Genomic DNA, 20,000 nt, shown 5'->3' on the forward strand with positions numbered 1-20,000 from the left:
TGTGTGTGTGCGTGCGTGTGTGTGTGTGTGTGTGTGTGTCTGCAGGGATGTGCAAGTGTGCTTGTGTTGCAAGAACATCATTGCCAAGCTGTGACACAGCCTGCTCTTTTTCATCAGAGTACAAAGGATTTTGCTTACACACACTCATTTCCTCCAGCAAAATAAGCCTTTTGGCTATTGCAGTGGCGCTAAAATACACGGATATAAAAACTACAAGAGTAGCGCCGGCATACATTAACGCTCTCGCATAAAGAGAAAGTGTCAGGTGAGGAGGCGATGCACCCACCCTGCGCTGTTTTCAGCCGTTTGCATCATCAGGTAAAATTGTTTCATATTCCAGAGAAAGTCTTGCAAGAAGGCGCGTTAATTAAGGCAGAGAAGGAGACTGGGGTGCCTTAGATGACACATGCACACGCACGTGCATGGGCACACAAACATACACTATCTCACATAAACAGAAGCTCCTGCACACATGCAGCATTAAATCACACTTAATTTATGCACTTGTACACACACACACACACACACACACACACACACACACCTCACTGAGTCATTTACAATTGCACGGTCACACAGCGGAAGACAAATCCACACACACGTAGATGAGGTGGCCAAGACGGTTCAACACATACAAAACCTAAAACACAAAAACCACAACAATAACGCAGAAGCTACAACACAAATAAATAAGCGACAACGGAAATGAGCGTGTTGTTGACTAACGGAGCCGGAGGAGGAACGTTTTTGTATGTTTGAGAAGTAAGAGAAACACGGTTCCTGGCTAATTAGGATTACAGTTGCTATGTGATTGTCACAAATAAGCAATGTTGTTCAAAATCAGTATTATTTTCACATGTATACTCTGCCATTTAGGCCACAAAGCTAACCTTATCTGAATGTGGCGAGCGCTACGTTTAAAGTCTATAGTTTGTCACATTTAGTGAAGCTGTTTATTGTAAATCACACAAATATTATATCCCAATGTTACGTGATTGTAACTTGTTAACCATATCAATCTGGTTATTGATCAGCTCCCAGCGGCAAATGCCCTCAATACGGTTGGTTTGGAAAGTGTGTTTGTGTGTGTGTGTGTGTGTGTGTGTGTGTGTGTGTGTGTGTGTGTATGTGCGTTTGTGCGTGTGTGTGTGCGATTGTGTCTTGGCTTTTGGGTATACGTTGAACCGTCTCAGCCACCGTACATACACAATCTAACAACACACACACACTAGCACAGAGTTGGTGTTTGTCTTCCCGTGGGCTATTCTGTTCTTGGATCATGGTTAAAACAATCCTATTAGCTAATTAAGGCAGAAGTGGTTAATAAAGCAGGCCGTGGCTCTGAGGGACACGTCTCAGTGGGATTGAACCACAAAGGTGCAAACAACAGGGAGATTTACCGATTTGTCAGGAGGATTACACAACCTGTCGTGTTATTTGTGGAGAAGGCTCCTTTATTAAAGACAGGAATCTTCAGACTTCACAAGAAGCACTTTGATATACATCAGCCCTCCGTTTGAATACTGAATCAAGAAGACAACTGCTTTGACTGGGAGTTGTGCTCTCCTTTTGAAATTTGAGGGAAAATTCACTGTAATAAAAACGCTCAACTTTTGCTGTTGTTTGGATGTGTTCTTTTCTAGACATGTTGTGAGGTTGAAATATTAAATCCAACACAAGATACAGGGAAGTTTTACAGACTGTATCAGAGGTTGTGCTGACCAGGATGTTAGCTGCCCTTGCTCCCAGGTTATAGAACAATCCTCCCCCAGGGAGCAGGTAAGTAAACTCTGTTGAATGTTTGAAATCCAATCTACAGACACATTTTTAATTGACTTATACCTATTTATGTACCTTTGTGAAACATTTTGTAATCCAGTTTTGAGTCCTATGTAAATTCAGTTTACTGGATTACTTTTGGTGTCAGCTCACCAAATTAAAGAGCTCTTATTCAGCCCAGTCTTGTGGTTTCATGGTGACGTTATTTAATCTATTGATTTGTGTAGAGGGACACAATTTACTGTTTTTTTTGTGGTGGGGGTGAGCATGAATTTTAAACTAATGTATTTCAATGGGAAGAATCTTTCATGATAACAGCACGATTATGGTAGCGAGCAATATTGAAAAGCCAAGAACCCGCGTAAGGAGTTTGGTAAACAACACTGGACTTTCACCCAGGAGACCGGGGAATGTGTCCCACGTGTGGCAGGTCCTTTTCCTGTTGTTCTTTCCTAACCACAACCGTCCCGTTGTTGTCGCCGTCTCCAGCGTGTGACGGATCCTTTCCCTGTCTTGTTGTTGTAGCGCGTCCCGCATGTGGTGGTCTGTCCCGTTGTTGTCACCGTCGTGTGGCGTTTCATTTCCCCGTTGTTGTGTCCCCCAGTGCAGCCTAGTGTCATGCCAGTTGTTGCCGGCGTGTGGTGTTTCATTCCGGCGGCCATTGTTGTCCCCCAGGACAGGCTGCCACTGCCCAGTCTCTTAGCAGTTCTTGAAATGGACACATTCCCATTTTGTGGTGACCACCACAAAATAAACAAGAAAATCGTGTCCCTGTTGACAAATCGATAGATCAAAATAACGTGACCATTTCACGAACTGCTGTGGGACTGGGTAGTCTTATTAGAGTCACCGATTTGCTCTGATGTTCTAACAGTTTGAATCTGACCCGGGACCTTTGTTGCCTGCCTCCTTCCGTACCGCTACAGAATGCTCAGAAAGTATTGTCCACAGGAAAGTTCTTTAAGCACTTTTAGGGAAAGCGAGAAGGACAAAAGCAACGTTAATAAAAGCCTTTATTTAGTCGGCCATATTAATTGAAACAATCTTTTACTTAATTTCTCTTACTTCCCCTAATCTTCCCCTTAAACAATCAAATAGGCTGATAGACTAATAAGAATATACACAATATTGCAAATTTTGCAACTCAAAAAAGCCTCAGTAGACAAGAATGAATTAAATCCCTGTCACACTCTTGACATTGAACTTGAACTGTATATAGTTCACTTGTTCTCAGGTTGTCATTTTGAAGACTACAGGTTAAACAAATGACAAATCACACTTGAAATGCATCATCCAACACACAAAACATACAGAGGCAGACGGGGAAGCTAAGTAGAACATGAAGACAAAGTGATTAAAAACTGTTTCTTCACTACCACAAAAATGAATTAAATGGCAGACGGGTAGATTGACTACTTACATAAACATTTAGTTTCTATGTAAATAAAGAATGCCATCAAAGTATTTTTTATATTCATAATAAGTCAGACAACCCTGAAGAAGTTGCCAAAATACTTCCTAAAACCTGTTGGAAAAACAAATCTATGTGTGATATTCCCAGACTGGAACTGTGTGCATCTTTTATCTGCAGAAGTCAGAGACAAAGCAATGAGAATAGAAGCTGCTGTTGTTTTCTACAGAGAAGAAGAAGATGGAGTTGCTAGGATGTTATATATTATAGACAGGAGGGATTTACACGTGGGTCATGTTAGGCATGATTTATGGAAAAATTAACAGCTATTACGAGTTAGGGTCCACTTCCTTAAACTCTGTTCAGACCAGCATATGGTCTCCTGGGACAGTGTGTGTGTGTGTGTGTGTATAAGAGAGGGAGAGAGAGAGAGAGAGAGAGAAATATTGACGAGAAGACAAAAAGGAGGAGACAGAGAACATTTCATTTCTTTTTGTGTGTTGAGACATTTGAGTGTGCATGGATGCGTGTGTATTTATCTGTGATTATGAGTGTGTGGGTATATATTTGTGTGCATATGCATGTGTGTGTGTGTGTGTGTGTGTGTGTGTGTGTGTGTGTGTGTGTGTGTGTATGTGTGTGTGTGGCCTGTCAGCCTGCAGCAGGGACTCAGATCGCGGAGGAGAGAGCTGCACTGACAGAGAACAGAGATGTAATTAACCCTACGGGATACTCCGCCGCCTCCTCCCCCCAACACACACACATATACACACACACACACACACGCAGACACACACACACACACACACACACAAGCACACACTGCTCCTTCTCTTCTTCCCCTCCACTTTCAAATTCCCTGTGTATTTCCTCTCCCATGTGCTCACCCCTTCCCTCTCCTTAATCCCTTTCCTTCTTCACTTTCCTTTTATCCCTCATTTTCTCTTTCCTTTCTATCTTGCTTCCCCTTCCAGGTTTACCCCCTTTCTGTCTCTTCTTGCCTCTCTTTCCTTGTTGCTTTACGTCTCTCTTCTCGTCTAACTTTGTCTAACTTTCGTTCTTTCTTTTTTGTCTTTGTCAACATCACAAGTTTTCTGTCTTTTAACATCTTTTGCTCTCTCTCTTGACCATTTCTGTTTCTCTTCCTCTGGACTCTCCATCTTCTCTCTTTCCTTACCTCTCTAAAGTTCTCTAGCATCTCTCGTATTCTTTCTATTGATCTCTCTCCATATCTTTGACAATTTCTTTCATCCTGTGTTTCTATCATCCCTCTTCTTCCCTTCCTCTCCCTCTGTCTTTCCCTGTCTCTGCAGCTCTTTCTGTCTGTCTCTTCCCTGCCTCCTTCTCATCCTTTCTTTCCTCCTCTCCATCCTTGCTGCCCTGCACCATTACGCTGAGGGATAATGTTAGGTACATCATATCATCCTCTCTCTCCCGCTCATTGCGTAATGACCCAGTGGTACAATAGACAGAGCTTCACAATAACAGCCTCAGTGTCCAAACATATTATCCTTAATGTCTTTAATATCTTTTATTCACACTGTCCTCTTTTTTCCCCCCGTCAGACTGAGCCTAATTAAACATCTATACAAGTGCTATCTAACTAGCCCTTCATCAAGTGCACTTAAAATTTAAGTGTGAAGTATTCTCATCTTTTCAAAGACATTTTGATGCATTCCATTAGACATGAGTTGAAGTATTAATACTTGGTGGAAAACATGGACTCTCTTGGGGTTTTCCCACCAATAGTTAGTTTGCTCTGGTCTGAATCAGTTGTTGAGTTTGTAATCTTGGAGCGTTTTCCCCTTGATTTGGTTTCGGTTCACTAAGAGAAAAAGCCAAGCGTACCGTATAGCATTATTACAAAGCTCAAAAGAACATTCACTGTCTGGGGCAGGAGCATGTTTATGTCTACTTCATGGACACTTCATCGTGCACTCACACCTGTCCCAAAGAACCAGGGGTAAAACTAACTCTAGTGCGATTCAACCAACTAAGGGTGTTTTCACACCTTTAGTCTGTTTGCTTTGGTCCGAATCAGTTGATGAGTTTGCAAACTTGGTTTGGTTTCACAGCTGGAAATCTCCAAGCGTACTAAAATGTGTCACTAAAATCCCGCAAAAACTTTCACTCCTGTTATTGGTCAGATGTGTCTGGGGCGGGAGCAAAAATGTTAATACAGGAAGGTCTTGTGTTCTGGAGTCATATTTCTTGCATCTTCATTGTCAAACCCTCTCATTTCATTTAACCCTTATGTTGTCCTCGGGTCAAATTGACCCGTTTTCCTATGTCAATGTTCTTTTTAACTACCTAAAATAACATGACTGATTCCACGCTCTTTGGCAAGTACAAATCTCTACTTTCATTCATTTGGGGGTGTTTTATTCAGTGTTATAGCATTTGAAACACAATTGGAGTGGTTTTGAAATAGTATTGAGTAAAACTTGACATATTCCAGTCTGTGATTAACAATCAACATAATTCCTTTAATTTTAGTCTAAATAATTCCTAATTTCTGTTTTTCTAACTCAAACATTAGGTATAATTTCCTATAAATGAGGTTTATTGAACATAAACTTCAAAAAAATAGCTGAAACTAAAGTTAATAAGTTAGTGTTACGTAGTGTTGAAAGCATCAAAAAAAGTCACAAACATAGAAAAAAGAATCAAAAGTGTTGAAAAAAAGGGACAAAAACGTGAGAAAAAGTTAAAAACATTGATAAAAAGCATCAACAAAAGTGTTGATTTTCAACATTTTTGGACGGTAAAGACAACACAAGGGTGTATAATCAGACATTGTTTTGTGAGCAGTGTTACTACCTGCTCTGGTCACTTCACTCTGCTCGTGCTTCGTTCTTATCTCTTGCTGGATGAGGCTGACAGAATGCTGAACATGGGCTTTAACCCACAGATCCAAAAAAATTGTCGACTAACAGCATCAGTGTCTGTCTTCAACTTTAGCAGAGGCTGGTTTGACCACGGGGATGTGAGTGATGTCTATTTCTGTAAGAGAAACACATCTGACTACAGGAGACATTAGGTCAGACTGGAGGAGTACTGTATATACTATATATAGTTGGTGTGGTTTGAGGTCGGATCACGGTCTCACCACAAACAAACTGCTCCAGAGTTTGATTGAAAGCGCATTGAGACCACCAAGCAGGTCTCGGTACGCTTGTTTGGTCCGCTTTTGGTGCATACCGAGTGCGACTGACACGTTTTCTCCTGCCCTAACGAACCGCACCAGCGGGGCAAAAGAACTCTGTTGGGATTTCAACAAACTAAACGAGGCCGATGTAAAAGGCCCCATTAGAACAGGTGAGCTAGAAATTCAAACAAGTGCAGGTTAAATCCTGAGGGACTAGCAAAGCTTAACAGTGAGCATGATTTTGATTGTCGGTTAAGTTGTAGTATGTTTACAGTCTAAGTTGACATGAGTCTATTCATACGTTTATGCAGGCAACTAGCCAAGTAAGTAACTTCCAGGTTTAAACCCTATGGCCAATTTCATTGTGTTGCATCGTTTGATCCACGGTCTGACTCGCATGACAAACTTAAACGACAATGATGATCTATATTTAGTTATGTTGTGAGGTGGGTTGATTATCTGGTGCTATGAGAGGCTGTTTGTCTTGATTTAGGTAAATGTCACTTGCGCTGTCTTACATTTTATCTTATTATTAGTTAGTTATGATTACTTAACAATGTTGTTGCCCTTTAGTGTCTGTCTTTTGCTGTTATAGACAGAAGTGAAACTTATCAGGTAGCTTCACATTTCCAAGCAGTTCAGAAGCTTTTGATTGGCTCGAGGACCAGACAGAAAGAATAGTATACTGCTCACTCAAATCAGAAAAGGTCTCTGTAAAAAATTAAAAGTCAGCATTTTTTTTTATTTCTGGACTTCAAAGTGTGACTTCTTGTTATCTTCTCAGACATGGACCCATTATTCATTGAGAAATGATTAATTCCTGTTGCCTTAAACTTCAAAACCTCTAATGGGGCCACTAAGGGCCAAATACAATGCAAGGAAACCATTCCTATGTCAAACTGAAAGGACAGTTTGTGAGGTTTGTAACCCTAAATTGCAATCCTCCACACCCTGAAGCCTTCATACTCCTAACCTCCGCCCCCAAAAACTGCCACGCTGACCCTCTCCGTGTATTCATGTCCCAGCTCTGCCTCCGGGCTACAGCTCGCTCCCATTTCAACTGCTTCACACCACGCTGTGTCTGTGTGAGGGGTGTGTGTGGTGTGTGTGTGTGTGTGTGTGTGTGTGTGTGTGTGGTGTGTGTGTGTGTGTGTATGTGTGTGAGTGTGTGTGTGTATGTGTGTGTGTTTTGTCCGTGTTTACAAGCATGCTGCATACATATCTGTCATTGTTGTGTTGTGTATGCCGTGTGTATATATTTGCCATTTCTGAAAAGGCAGCAAAGGGCAAAGTGTGGACAGGAGAGTAAAAAAGAAAAGGTGTTTGCATGAGAGATTGAAAAGAGAGTGTTTGTGTGTGTGTGTGTGTGTGTGTGTGTGTGTGTGTGTGTTTGTGAGTGTGTGTGTGTGAGAGAGAGAGTGGGACAGAGGAAAGAGGGAGGGAGAGAGGGGGAAAGAAAGAATAAAACACAGAACAGAAAAGAAGAGAAAGGGGGGGGGGAAATGCAGGGATGGAGTGACACAGTAAGACTAGTATTTGGAGACATAAAGAAAGGCTCCTCTGTCCCCAGGATTCACTTCAGGATTTTTTGCGATATTTCTTGGCTAACAATTGGACCCAGATAGTTGAATGGAAGTGGGGAGGGTCATTAGATTAAAATTAGTCTGGCATTGCCAGACCTTCCTTCACAGCACTGTGGAGGAGGGTCTGGCCTACACAGCATTCTGGGACGGGAGGAAAACGTGCTCTGGTTATTGGTGTTTCTTTAAACCAATCACAATCATCCTGGGCAACGCTAATCTCCAGACGAAGCAATGTGCCTCGGGAAGGAACTTGTTTTGTTGTAACATGTTAATGTTCAAAAGTAGTTTTAGTCGTGCAACAGAACTCCGATTGGACAGGTAGTCTAGCAAGCTGTCTGGATTTACCCTGCAGAGATCTGAGGAGCAGGTAACCATAGTCCCAGTTCCCAAAGACCAAATCCGGCAGCACCCAAACAATCCCCGAAGTGGAGTTCCTGTTTATATAGACTACACTAAAATCATCCCAACAAAAATCATCAGCACTCCAAAAAATAAGTGAATAAATGTGTTGATAAAGCATTTTCTGAAAAACTGCAGATTCTGCCACAGTGGTCAGTCTGAATTAATGTTATAATCATGTGTCAGCTGGGAAATAAAGCATTTTTCCATTCTTAATTGACATTCTTATATAACAGTTAAAATGCTTCTTTTTTACATAATGTATACCATATTTTCACGTCTTCCGCATGAACACAACATTTTTTCATAATTTGGCAATATTTTTAAGCCTCTTTACAAGCACTGTGTATAAAACCCAGCACCCTCACTTATTTCAATGGGATGACTGCTTTGATGCAGCGGGGGTTCAGACGCCAAGGGCTCCAGCCAAAAAACACAAGGGGGAACTGAAAAAATGTTAAACCAAGCTTAATGTTTGCTAGAACACATGCGTTATGTTTATGCGTTATTGTATCATTTATATTATATTATTAATATGAGATCTGGATGTACAGTAAGCAGTGCTTGCGCGTCCCATCTGAAACACCCATGCCTCTTTTTAAGCAGCTTCGTAGCACAGGGCTGTTTCCCGTCTTAATGCCATCTTGAAGAGAAGGTAAAAAAAACACAAGCTGGAAGAAGTGGTGCATTAAAGAATGCCGTCTTAAGACAGCAGAGAAAGGATGGATTCATTATAGATACAGAGTTAGATATGGCGTGCGCATGCAAACAATGTTTAACGCATCACTGCGTCTGATTAGATTTGCTTATTAATTGGTTTTGGTTTGCTATAATTCTCTATTTGAATGATTCTGCTGTATTTGTCTTCCTTATAGGAAGGCATTAACGGTCCCTTAAAGTCTGCAGTGGGGGAAATACTATAGAGAAGCTAGACACACACAAAGCAACTACAGAAAAGTAATCTGACTGCTGTGTTACATTCCAAAGCCACATGTCTCTGCAGTCATTTAACTAAGGTCAGTATACAGCGACCGGTTTGTTTCTGATGCATCATTCCTGTGGGATGATACGTTTACTGCTGCCTTGTGTATTTTGATGTTTTGGGGAACGTCATCCATGTACCATTTATGCTCCTGAAGTGTACTGCATTAAACTGACAGAGACAAACACGAGAGCAGACAGAGAGACAGAGAAGGACTGAGCGAGACAGATACAAAGGGACAGACACCGGGATCGTAACGTTGTCACTGTGTGTCCCGGCTCGCTCAGTGTTTGCTGTAAACAGTGGCTTAGTGATTTCCCAGTGTACCTCTCTCCACCAAACGCTGCTTTTATTTCCCCTCAAAAACACTTTCAGCAGAACTGAGGAGCAGCGGGACACCGACCACAGAGGAGATGCTGAGCAAACTGAGCAGTTATTGGAAATCACACACACACACTCACACACACACAAACACACTCACACACACACACATATTGCACAAATGTCTGCAGAGTTGAATGTACACTTAAATCTTAATGCACTTACAAACAAATGTACTTAATTACACTCCCAAAATCACTCCACATCTGGATATTAATGCAGATATTTTCCTTTGCCTACACACACACAAGCTATGTTTCCATCCACTTGTCAATCAAATTAGCTGAAGTTCGGTAAAAAACTCATGCAAATAAAGCTGGTGAAAGTGTGTTTCCATCCAACGGCTTTAAAGCGCATAAAAACCAGTGGATAAGGACGTCAAACGCTGTTTTGTGGTCAAATTGGTATATTGAATTGATGTTTCCATTCATTTTTCCACTAAGTCGCAGAACATTCAAGGTAACATTTGTGAACAAAGTTTTGCTAGACAAAATGGATCCTGGCGTCTATCAACACATGATCAATATTGCACAAGTAGAAATAGTGCTTATGTGCCGCTGCAAGACAACTCTGTCTCGCTGTTTGAGCGCCTTCCATTTACTCCGGAGGACGTCCCACGGCTTGTCCTGCCCTTTGTTGGCGATTTCCTTCGCCAGTTCTTGATAAATTAGGACATTTCTTAGATTGTTGCTATCTAAAATAGCCGTTACAATTTGCTTGTAAATTAAATTCAAGAAGTTTCTTGTCTCCTCGTCCGTCCACTTACATCAGTCTTTGTTGACACCCGCCATGTGTGCAAACAGAGTGAAAATACTGGGCGGAAATTAACTAAAACTTCTTTGTTTTGTGGGGGGTTGCAAGCATAAAATGACTTAAAATGTAATTGCAATCCATTATTTATTCAATAACTAACGTTTCCATCTGCGTTTATCGCATAAGCCATGTGTTAATCAAGATAAAATCCGATGAGACTGAACTTATTGCGGAAATGCTTGCAGTGTTGAATGTAAGGCATTTTTCATTTCATTTGGATAAAAACACGTGGATGGAAACATAGCTACAGTCTACAGCGCACTATGCAAAGACTTTACTGACATGTAAGACACGTTGACATTGCTGCTACACAAAAATGTAAGGATCACATCAGTATTTACCTACTTCTATTGCTACTCTGCCTGTCTGTCTGTCTGTCTGCCTGCCTGCCTGTCTGCCTGCCGTCTGCCTGTCGCCTCGCCTCATCTGTCTGCTGCCTGCTTGTTTTGCCTGTCCTGCCTGCCTGGCTGCCTGTCTGCCTGCCTGTCTGTCTGTCTGTCCGCCTGCTGCCGCCCTGTCCGTCTGTCGCCTGTCTGTCTGCCGCCTGCCTGCCTGCCTGTCCGTCTGTCTGCCTGTCTGTCTCTGCCTGCCTGCCTGTCCGTCGGTCTGCCTGTCTGTCTGTCTGCCTGCCTGCCTGCCTGTCCGCGCTGCCTGTCTGTCTGTCTGCCTGCCTGCCTCCTGCCTGCCTGTCCGTCTGTCTGCCTGTCCTCTGTCTGCCTCCTGCCTGCCTGTCTGCCTGTCGTCTGTCTGCCGTCCGCCTGTCTGTCTGCCTGCCTGCCTGGCTGTCTGTCTGCCTGTCCGTCTGCCTGCCTGCCTGCCTCTGCAGTCGTCTGTCTGTCTGCTGCCGCCTGCCCGTCCCTCTGTCTGCCTGTCCGTCTGTCCGCCTGGCCTGCCTGCCTGCCTGTCTGTCTGTCTGTCTGTCTGCTGCCTGCCTGCCTGCCTGTTTGTCTGTCTGCCTGTCTGTCTGTCTGCCTGCCTGCCTGTCTGTCTGTCTGTCTGTCTGTCTGCCTGTCCTTCTGTCTGCCTGCCTGCCTGCCTGCCTGCCTGCCTGCCTGCCTGGCCTGCCTGGCTGCTGTCTGTCTGCCTGTCTGTCTGTCTGCCCTCGCCGCCTGCCTGCCTGTCCTCCGTCTGCCTGTCCTCTGTCTGCCTGCCTGCCTGTCTGTCGCCTGCCGTCTGTCTGCCTGTCCGCCTGTCTGCCTGCCTGCCTGCCTGCCTGTCTGCCTGCATCTGTGATGTTACCAAGTTTTTCTCTCCTGATACCTCAACTCAGGGTATTTGCTGATACAATACCAGAGCTCTCTTTTTCCTAAATTACAATCTGTGTGGAATTGGAATCATTTTTATGTTAAGAAGCATGTGGTAAGGGCTTACTGGGGCACTAAAAACTGAGTCAGCAGCCTACCACCAACTGAATGAATGTCAATGATAGTGGAAACACAAGATGGTATAATGGCATTGATAGAGAAACTGTGTTGGATGTGGACAGGTTACTTCCGCCCAACTAAAAGGGCAGAATATACTTTTTTCTTTAATTAAATACGGAAAATTAAATAAATGAACGCCCTCTACTCTTTATTCTATTGTTTGTTACAGCAACATGTAATGCTAGTCTAATTTCACAAATACATGTATCTATGAAGGTCCAGATGCTGTTTTTTTTATACATTAAAAGTTTTGATTTGACACATGAGATTATTTCATCACTAGGTCTTTTTGACACCTTTCACCAATCAAAACAAATGTCAGACCTGCGACCCACACACGAGCATCCAAAGGACCTGTATGACTCACATATTTGTTTTTCATTTCCGAGCAGTCATTTGATAAACGTGATGCCGCCACTATTTGTGATCTGTGTCTGAGCAGTGCTCACAAGTCGCTTTTTGGAAATGGGCCCCTGGTTCGCAGCTTATTTATTGTCACACAAACACACCCACGCACATATAAAGCAATGCACACTCGTACAGAACGACGTTGAAGTCCTACTGAAGTTCAGCTTCGGGAAAGAGAATGCGGCCTAATCATCACCCGTTGCATCTGACTGCTGCCGTCGACTTCAAACAACTGGGTTGTGTCAGTTTGACTCCGGGAAACAGGCAAGAGAGACGCACACAAACACTGTGTGCACATGCTCGCAAACACACACAAGAACAAACACACACACACATACACTTGCAGCAATCCCCTCTTCCTATGTGTCTCTCCCTGCAGCTCTCTCTGAGTCGCTCTAATTGACTTCTTCTTTCTTTCATTTCATTTCATCTCTTATTTCAGTTTTATTTCCCCTTTTTTACGATCCCCTCTGTCTTCAATTATTCATCCCTCTCTCTTTCTTTCTATGATTTCTTCCCATCTGGTCTTGGTGATGTTTAATTCACCTCTTCATTTGGAGGGTGGGGGGGCTATGCTGCTGTGCGCTGTTAATTGGTTTTTAAGAGTGGTAAGTACATACACGTACGCACACTCACATTTGTACACACACACACACACACACACACACACACAGACACTCTTGCCTCCCTCTGCTGTTTGAGCACACTGTACATGTCTGCTGGCATTAACATCACCAAATGAGCACAGAGTGAAAAAGCATGTGAGAAGAGGAGGGGTAATTGTGTGTTTGTGTGTGTACGTGTGTGTGTGTGTGTGTGTGTGTGTGTGTGTGTGTGTGTAGGGGGTTGTTTGCGTGTATGTGTGTTTTTTGGTGCATGTGAGAGGGTTGAGTATGCGTATGAGTGAGCAGGTCAATGCTGTGAATGTTGCATTCGATAAAAATTAGACCAAGTGCATGGACGAATGTGTGTGTGTGTGTGTGTGTGTGTGTGTGTGTGTGTGTTTGTGCGTGTGTGCGTGTGTGTGTATGTGTGTGTGTGTGTGTGTGTTCTATCTTTGTGAGGACCCACTGGAGACGCTGGGTGAGGACGATTTTTGGAAAGTGAGGACACTTTGGCTAGTCCCCACTATGAAGGTAGTTTGGGGGCTTAGACCTAGTTTTAGGGTTATGACTCAAATCGGTCTGAGATTAAGGTTTGTGGAAGGAGTAGTTGGATGATTAAAGTCTAGGTTAAGGTTATGTCGATAAGAATCATTACAAGTTCATAAGTACAAAGTCTGCGTGTTAAATGCAGGCACGCAGTAAACGAATCGTAAGGTGTTTTATGTACAAAATACAGTATCAATTATTTAACCATTGGTTTCTTTGTGGTTTACGTATCCATGACTACTGACTGGAATGAATGGTACTGAGTACAGAAACACTGACTAACACAGAACCTCTTTCTTTACCAGATATTTGCTAAGTTTGTCTTTTGTCTTCACAGTAAGTTTCTCAGAGCTAAAATGTGTCTCAAAAATCAAATCTATAAGCAAAAAGAGAAAAAAAACATCTTTGTGGTGTTAGTTAGGTGAAACGATTCTGTGGGTCCATTTCTGTGAGCAAGCCCCTTTACATGAGATGTTTCAACACGATAAAATATATTGATTGGGAGAGCTTTAAAGTAAAGTCCAATTGACTTACAAACAACAAACATTATCTTCATTTTAAAATCTGGTCTAATCCAAAGGTTCCAGAGACATTACATAAATAGGTCATCGTTAGAAACAGGAACATCTGCATAAAATATTAGAACCACATCTAAAAGTAAATCATCTCCGTTTGATGTGTAGAGGCAGTCGTTAAAAAACAGTGTCGTGTTTGAATATTTCACTAAAAGTGAGCAATGAAGCCCTGGAATCAGTAGATACAGAATACTTACATGATTTAGTGGAATCATGTGGAAAAGATGTTTTACTAAGTTTCAGTAGATGGGTGGGGGGGGTAAAGCCAACTGTGTGTGTTAATGTGTGACATCAAAGAGAACTCATACACATAAGTGAATGTCTGCAAGTATCTATGTGTGTGTGTGTGTGTGTGTGTGTGTGTGTGTGTGTGTGTGTGTATTCTCTGCATTCCCAGACAATGCTGCAACTACATCATTAGCCACATCCTCTGACTCCAACCTGGCCGTCGGATCAGAGGAACGGAATTAAGTCGGGAGCAGATTAGTCCAAATAACGACCTTGCTCAGCAATGCTGTGCGATTTCCCCTTCAATAAGAATCGGTGATGTGAACTCCACTGAGGCAGAGGAGATGAGATTCTGCCGTGAAGTGAAACGGTGTGGAGAGAAATAATCTCGCTGTAGCCCCGTGAACAAGAGCACAAAAAACTCAGCTGGCAGACAGGGACGAGGGTACTTTTATCTTAATAATGATGAAAAAAGTCCAGTTGAAGTGGAAAATCCGAGCTTCTGCTGCCACACGAATTTAAACGTTCGTACGGTTTAATCTAATTGTTAATAAGTTACAGTGGTAATGAGTGAATTTTGTACGGAGTTACTGCAGTAATGCAGCATGAACAAGAGTGAGGTCTTCCTTCCAAGAAGTACAAAAGCTGAATTCTCGAGGCGAGAAAGTAAAGTCTGCAGGTTAAGATACGATACAACTTTAGTTCAAACTGAAATTCATTTTGCGTTCCCGAGCAGATCCGCTCAAAAGAGGAAAATACACACACACACAGCTAGACAACAATTATACACATAGTACAGAGATGAGAACACATTAACAGCCATGTCTAAGAAACGTGTTTGATGATATCCTCGGATCCAGATCCTAATTGGCCGGAAAAGGATTTTTGTACAGGATAGTATAAATAGTTCTTAGGCATGTTGTACCTAAATAAAGGGATTCTACATTGCCTGAAAAAGTTGGTATTTATAATTAAAAATTTGCATGGAGTCAAAGTTCATGGAGTCTGAAATATTGCTTGCACTATACGACACGAGAGCGCGATGACAACTTGCCAAACAGAAATCAACTTCTTGAAAGTCTGTGTGTGAATTTAGTTTCCACAATGCGACTCATTTAAACACATCTAATTTGCATTTTATGTTTTCCCCTGCATTTGAAAAAAAATCATGTCAAATTCCCGTCTCCTCCCACAGTGACTGCCTGACATTTTTCCTGACGTTCCTGCACGTCATGTTGCAAGACGTCAATAGAGCGGAGTTGAGAGGTGTGAAAGCTTGCCAAAGCAGTGCATTGAAGGCCCTTTTCTGTCAGAACTTCAGAGCAGCATTCAACATTCATCATTTCTTTTCTCTGATGTGAGTGCAAGATACCTCAGCTACCACAGACTTTGAAGATCTGATCTTGCTATTGCAAAGAATGTAAAATATGAAAAATGGCCTTTCAGGTCTCTCTGTGTGCTAATTTGGACTCTGTCACATACTGTATGTTTTAGGTCTGGCATGGAGTTACAGTTTAGGGAATCCCTGTATTCCCTGACTGATGTAATTTAAGAGCAATGTGTTAAAACAGTAATGGAGATTGAATCAATCAGTCATCCTATTTTATACATTGTTACAGAAAGTTGAAATATTAATTTAGCTAGTCAAACAAAGTTATAAAGAGACAAGTTAGCGCATTAGGCTATTTTCTATTTGAAAAAAAACATCAAAATATGTGTGTTTTCTGTTCATTTAGTGACATCTAAGGTGCTCAGAGCTTGGTGCTGTGCCATTGCAGTACTGCATTTCCCAGAAATCATCTGTCAGTCAATCAGTGTTTTGACCTCCCAAGAGGCCTGCCAATTCTATCAGGGGACTCCTGGTTTCGAGGAGAGCCGGACCCGCTTTGCCCTGATAATTAGGCTGAATAAAGTTTGTCTTTGGGAAACACATTTTTAAAAGTGATCTTAGTGAAATTTTCTGTAAGGGCAGAATTAAGGTAATAGGTTGGATCCCTGCTCTATATAGTAACTGTCTTCCTTTTACTCTCTCTCTCCATCCCTGCAGGAGTAGCGAGGAAAAGCACAGCCGCAGCCTGTCAAAGCAAAGACACTCTCAGAGCTTACATTTCCTGTAGATCAAGTTTTATTTTCTGTTAACGAAATTTGAATCTTGAATTCCGGCGATCCCTGCCAGTCGCACATTGCCAGACCTTCCTCGACAGCTCTGCAGAGGAGGGTCTGGCTGGTCCACACAGCATTACAGGATGGGATAAAAACATGTTCTGGTTTATTGGCATTTCTTCACAATCACAATTGTCTTGGGCTAAGCGCCAGATGGAGCCAAGGTGCCTCTGCAAAATAGACTCGGGAAGGAACTTGTTTTGGTGGATCATGTACTGTATACGTTCAAAAGTTGCAACAGGAAACTCAGATTGGACAGATAGTCTAGCTAGCTGTCTGGATTTACCAGTTAACCATAGTCCTCAGAAATCCACCGGAGGTTAGAATGAAAAGACAGCGGAAGGTGAGTGAAATCCTGCAACACCTTATCAATCCCAGAAATGAAACGTCATTGACATAAACTATGCTTGCGCTAACAGACCAAATAAAAACGCTGACATACCGTAGTATCTGTGTTGTTTGGTGCTTGCCATCATCATGCAAGTTTTTAGGGCCCAAATAACCCATATTCACCAATGACGGATGATCACGTGAGCACACGCGACAAAAATACTAAGTGAACAAAGTGATTTTGAAGCGATCACCTTAATGCTGCATTAAACAGCTGAGTGGCCTGCAATGGATACAGTGCTTGCATCCTACAAGTTCAAATAAAATAAGACGTGTTACTCCGTTGACATGGAATGGTTTTCGTCTTGTCAGAGCACCAACAGACTAGAAATACAAACTTTAAAGTCTTTTCCAATGACTTTGTGACTCCTAAATTGGGACGCAGCATGAGTTTCCTTAGTGCCAGCATCCATTGGACATTTCAGCATTTCTTATTTTGAAGCATTTCCACACTGGCTGCAACATTAGACTGCTACTTGAAATTTTGTTCTATATATTCAAAACAAAGAAACAGAGAATGCATCAATTCCTGTGATGCAGATGATTTCCCTGCAAAAGACCGACACAGCACTGAGAGCGTACAACAGCAAATATACCAGCCCTCATGAAGCACTGCTGGGACCAAATGAGTTGGTCACAAGGTGTTTAACAGAGCAACCGAGGACACACAAACACAGCGAGTGACTGTCTGTCTGTCTGTCTTTTTGTTTGTCTCTCTGCTGTCTGCTTCGATTTGTATCCAGTTGTGGATCACTGCGTCTATCTCTGTCTTTCCCTATCCCTCCGTCACTCTTTTTCCGCTCATCGTTTTTTTTTCAGTCTGTAGGCGTGTCTGTCAGTCTCTGTCAATCACTCCCTGCTGCTGCTGTGTGTTTGTGCGTGAGTGTGTGTATGTGTGTGTATGATTCAAACTCATCTCCCACTGTCTTCATCTCTCTATCTGTGTGCCCTCTCCAGCTCATGTCTCTCCCCTCTTATCTTTGCTCGTCTCGCTGTCAGTCTGTCTGTTTCAATCCGTCTATTTATCTGTTTATCCCGATCTGTTTTGGCTCATTTTTTTCTCTTCGAGGTTGTGCTGATGCGTTTCACGTGCACAGACACATGAACAGACACACACACACACACACACACATACACACCAGCCTGCCTTCCTGCTCAGGGCTCCACTGGGACATGTAAGTGGGACAAGGGGGAGACAACAAACTGATCAAACTTCAATCTAGGCTTTTCACTCTTTCCTCACCCCCAACTCAAACTGCTGACACACACATACACACACACATCCTCCTCCTCCTCCTGTTTATCCTCCCCTCCTTCTTTCCCTCCTTCTTCCTCGACACTCTCTCCTTTGCCCAGACCCAGCAGCCAGTTTGGCAGGGTCGGCTTATTTCAAACACACACACACACACACACACACATATACACACATGACCCCTGGTACACATTTACACAAACAAACATACTGAAAGAGTGAGGGGGAAATATGCAAAAACTTGAAAACATACACAAACAAGCGCACACACGAATAGACACACACGATAAAAATTGCATTACACACAAGCACACAGCCATCTAAAATGTCTAATTGGCTTGTTGACAGTAAAATATTTAAAAAGAACCATAAATAATATAAAGAGACATTGATTGTATATCTGCTGTGTGAATAAAACATGAACGCCCCATGTTCTTCTGTCTCTTGCATGCTTCAACCAACTCTCCCTGTCTCGCAATCAAATTGAATTCAGTTTAATAACGCTTTACTGGCAGTATGTTTGATCAAATAACAATATATATAATATACAGAGTGAAGTAAATAATGTACAAACAAAAAAAGTATTGCAGGGAGTAAGACAAGTGACTAGTTTCTCTCTCTCGGCTCCCATATTTCCTCAACCCATCAGGTCGCTGTGTCTCTAGTCTATGTCCACGACCTTCCACTTCCGGGATTGTGTTGGCGTTCTAAACTCCGGTGGATTTCTGAGGACTATGGTTACCTGCTCCTCAGATCTCTGCAGGGTAAATCCAGACAGCTAGCTAGACTATCTGTCCAATCAGAGTTTTCTGTTCTACGACTAAAAGTACTTTTGAACGTAAACATTCCACCAAAACAAGTTTGCGGTGGCACTGTGGCTCTGGTCCGGGGCTTAGCACCGCCCAGGATGGTTTTGATTGGTTTAAAGAAAGGCCAATGAACCAGAGCATGTTTTCCTCCCATCCAAGGAATGCTGAGTGGACAAGCCAGACCCTCCTCCACAGCGCTGTGGAGGAGGGTCTGACAATGAAAGACTACGGTGTCACTGTCTGTTCACATTTTCGCACATCTTCAGACTTCAATCCATCTCTCTCTCTCTTGCTCTCTCTCTCTCTTTCTCTCTCTCTCTCTCTCTCTTTCTCTCTCTCTCGCTCTCTCTCTCTTTCTCTCTCTTTCTCTCTCTTTCTCTCTCTCTCTCTCTCTCTCTCTCTCTCTCTCTCTCTCTCTCGTGCCCTTTCTGTAAATTCAATTTTAAGTTCAATTTCATGTTTCATGCTTCATTGCAATGACAAAAAACTACATCTGTGTTGCCAAAGCATAAGAACAAACATACATATAAACAACAAGGAGTAAATACATCTGATATAATAATGCAAGTAAACAGGATACTTGATATAATTGTAGATACTGAAGACTACAAAGATATATACATACACATATATACATATATATGTATATATATATATATATATATATATACGCACACAAATAGATAAAATAAAAAAATTGAAATAAAAAAATTAAAAGTATAATATATACAATTCTCTATTTATTTAGTTTTGTATTGTGGCAGGAGAAGACATATTTAGCTGCTAGTCAAGCCGTGCTTTTATCTTCCAATAAAGAAAAAGGAACCTTTTTGTCCTCAGTGTAGGTATGTTTTTTAAATCTTTGGAAATATTTAGTCTTCATATTTGGGACGTGTACATAGGAAATGTAATTCTGTTTGGCTATCCTGGTGGCAGTGTGCACAGACACGTTCCTCTCTTGGTCTCCACACTTTTAAATGTACACCTCTTTCAATTTACAGCTCCTGGTCACTGACTCTGGATTTTGTTATAATTAGTATTTCTTTTGGATTTTTTGTTTTGAGGTATTTGGCCAATTAGATATCTCTGTTCAGGGATTGATTT

At 42.2% G+C, this 20,000-nt stretch overlaps 1 protein-coding gene across 2 annotated transcripts in view; it reads right to left on the minus strand.

Annotated features, from left to right (window-relative positions):
• kirrel1b (kirre like nephrin family adhesion molecule 1b) overlaps positions 1–20,000 on the minus strand; it is a 99,901-nt gene that overhangs the window by 42,294 nt on the left and 37,607 nt on the right. The window lies entirely within an intron of this gene.

The sequence above is a fragment of the Etheostoma spectabile genome, chromosome 12, assembly GCF_008692095.1.
Source record: "Etheostoma spectabile isolate EspeVRDwgs_2016 chromosome 12, UIUC_Espe_1.0, whole genome shotgun sequence".
In the NCBI taxonomy this organism is placed as follows: Eukaryota; Metazoa; Chordata; class Actinopteri; order Perciformes; family Percidae; genus Etheostoma; species Etheostoma spectabile.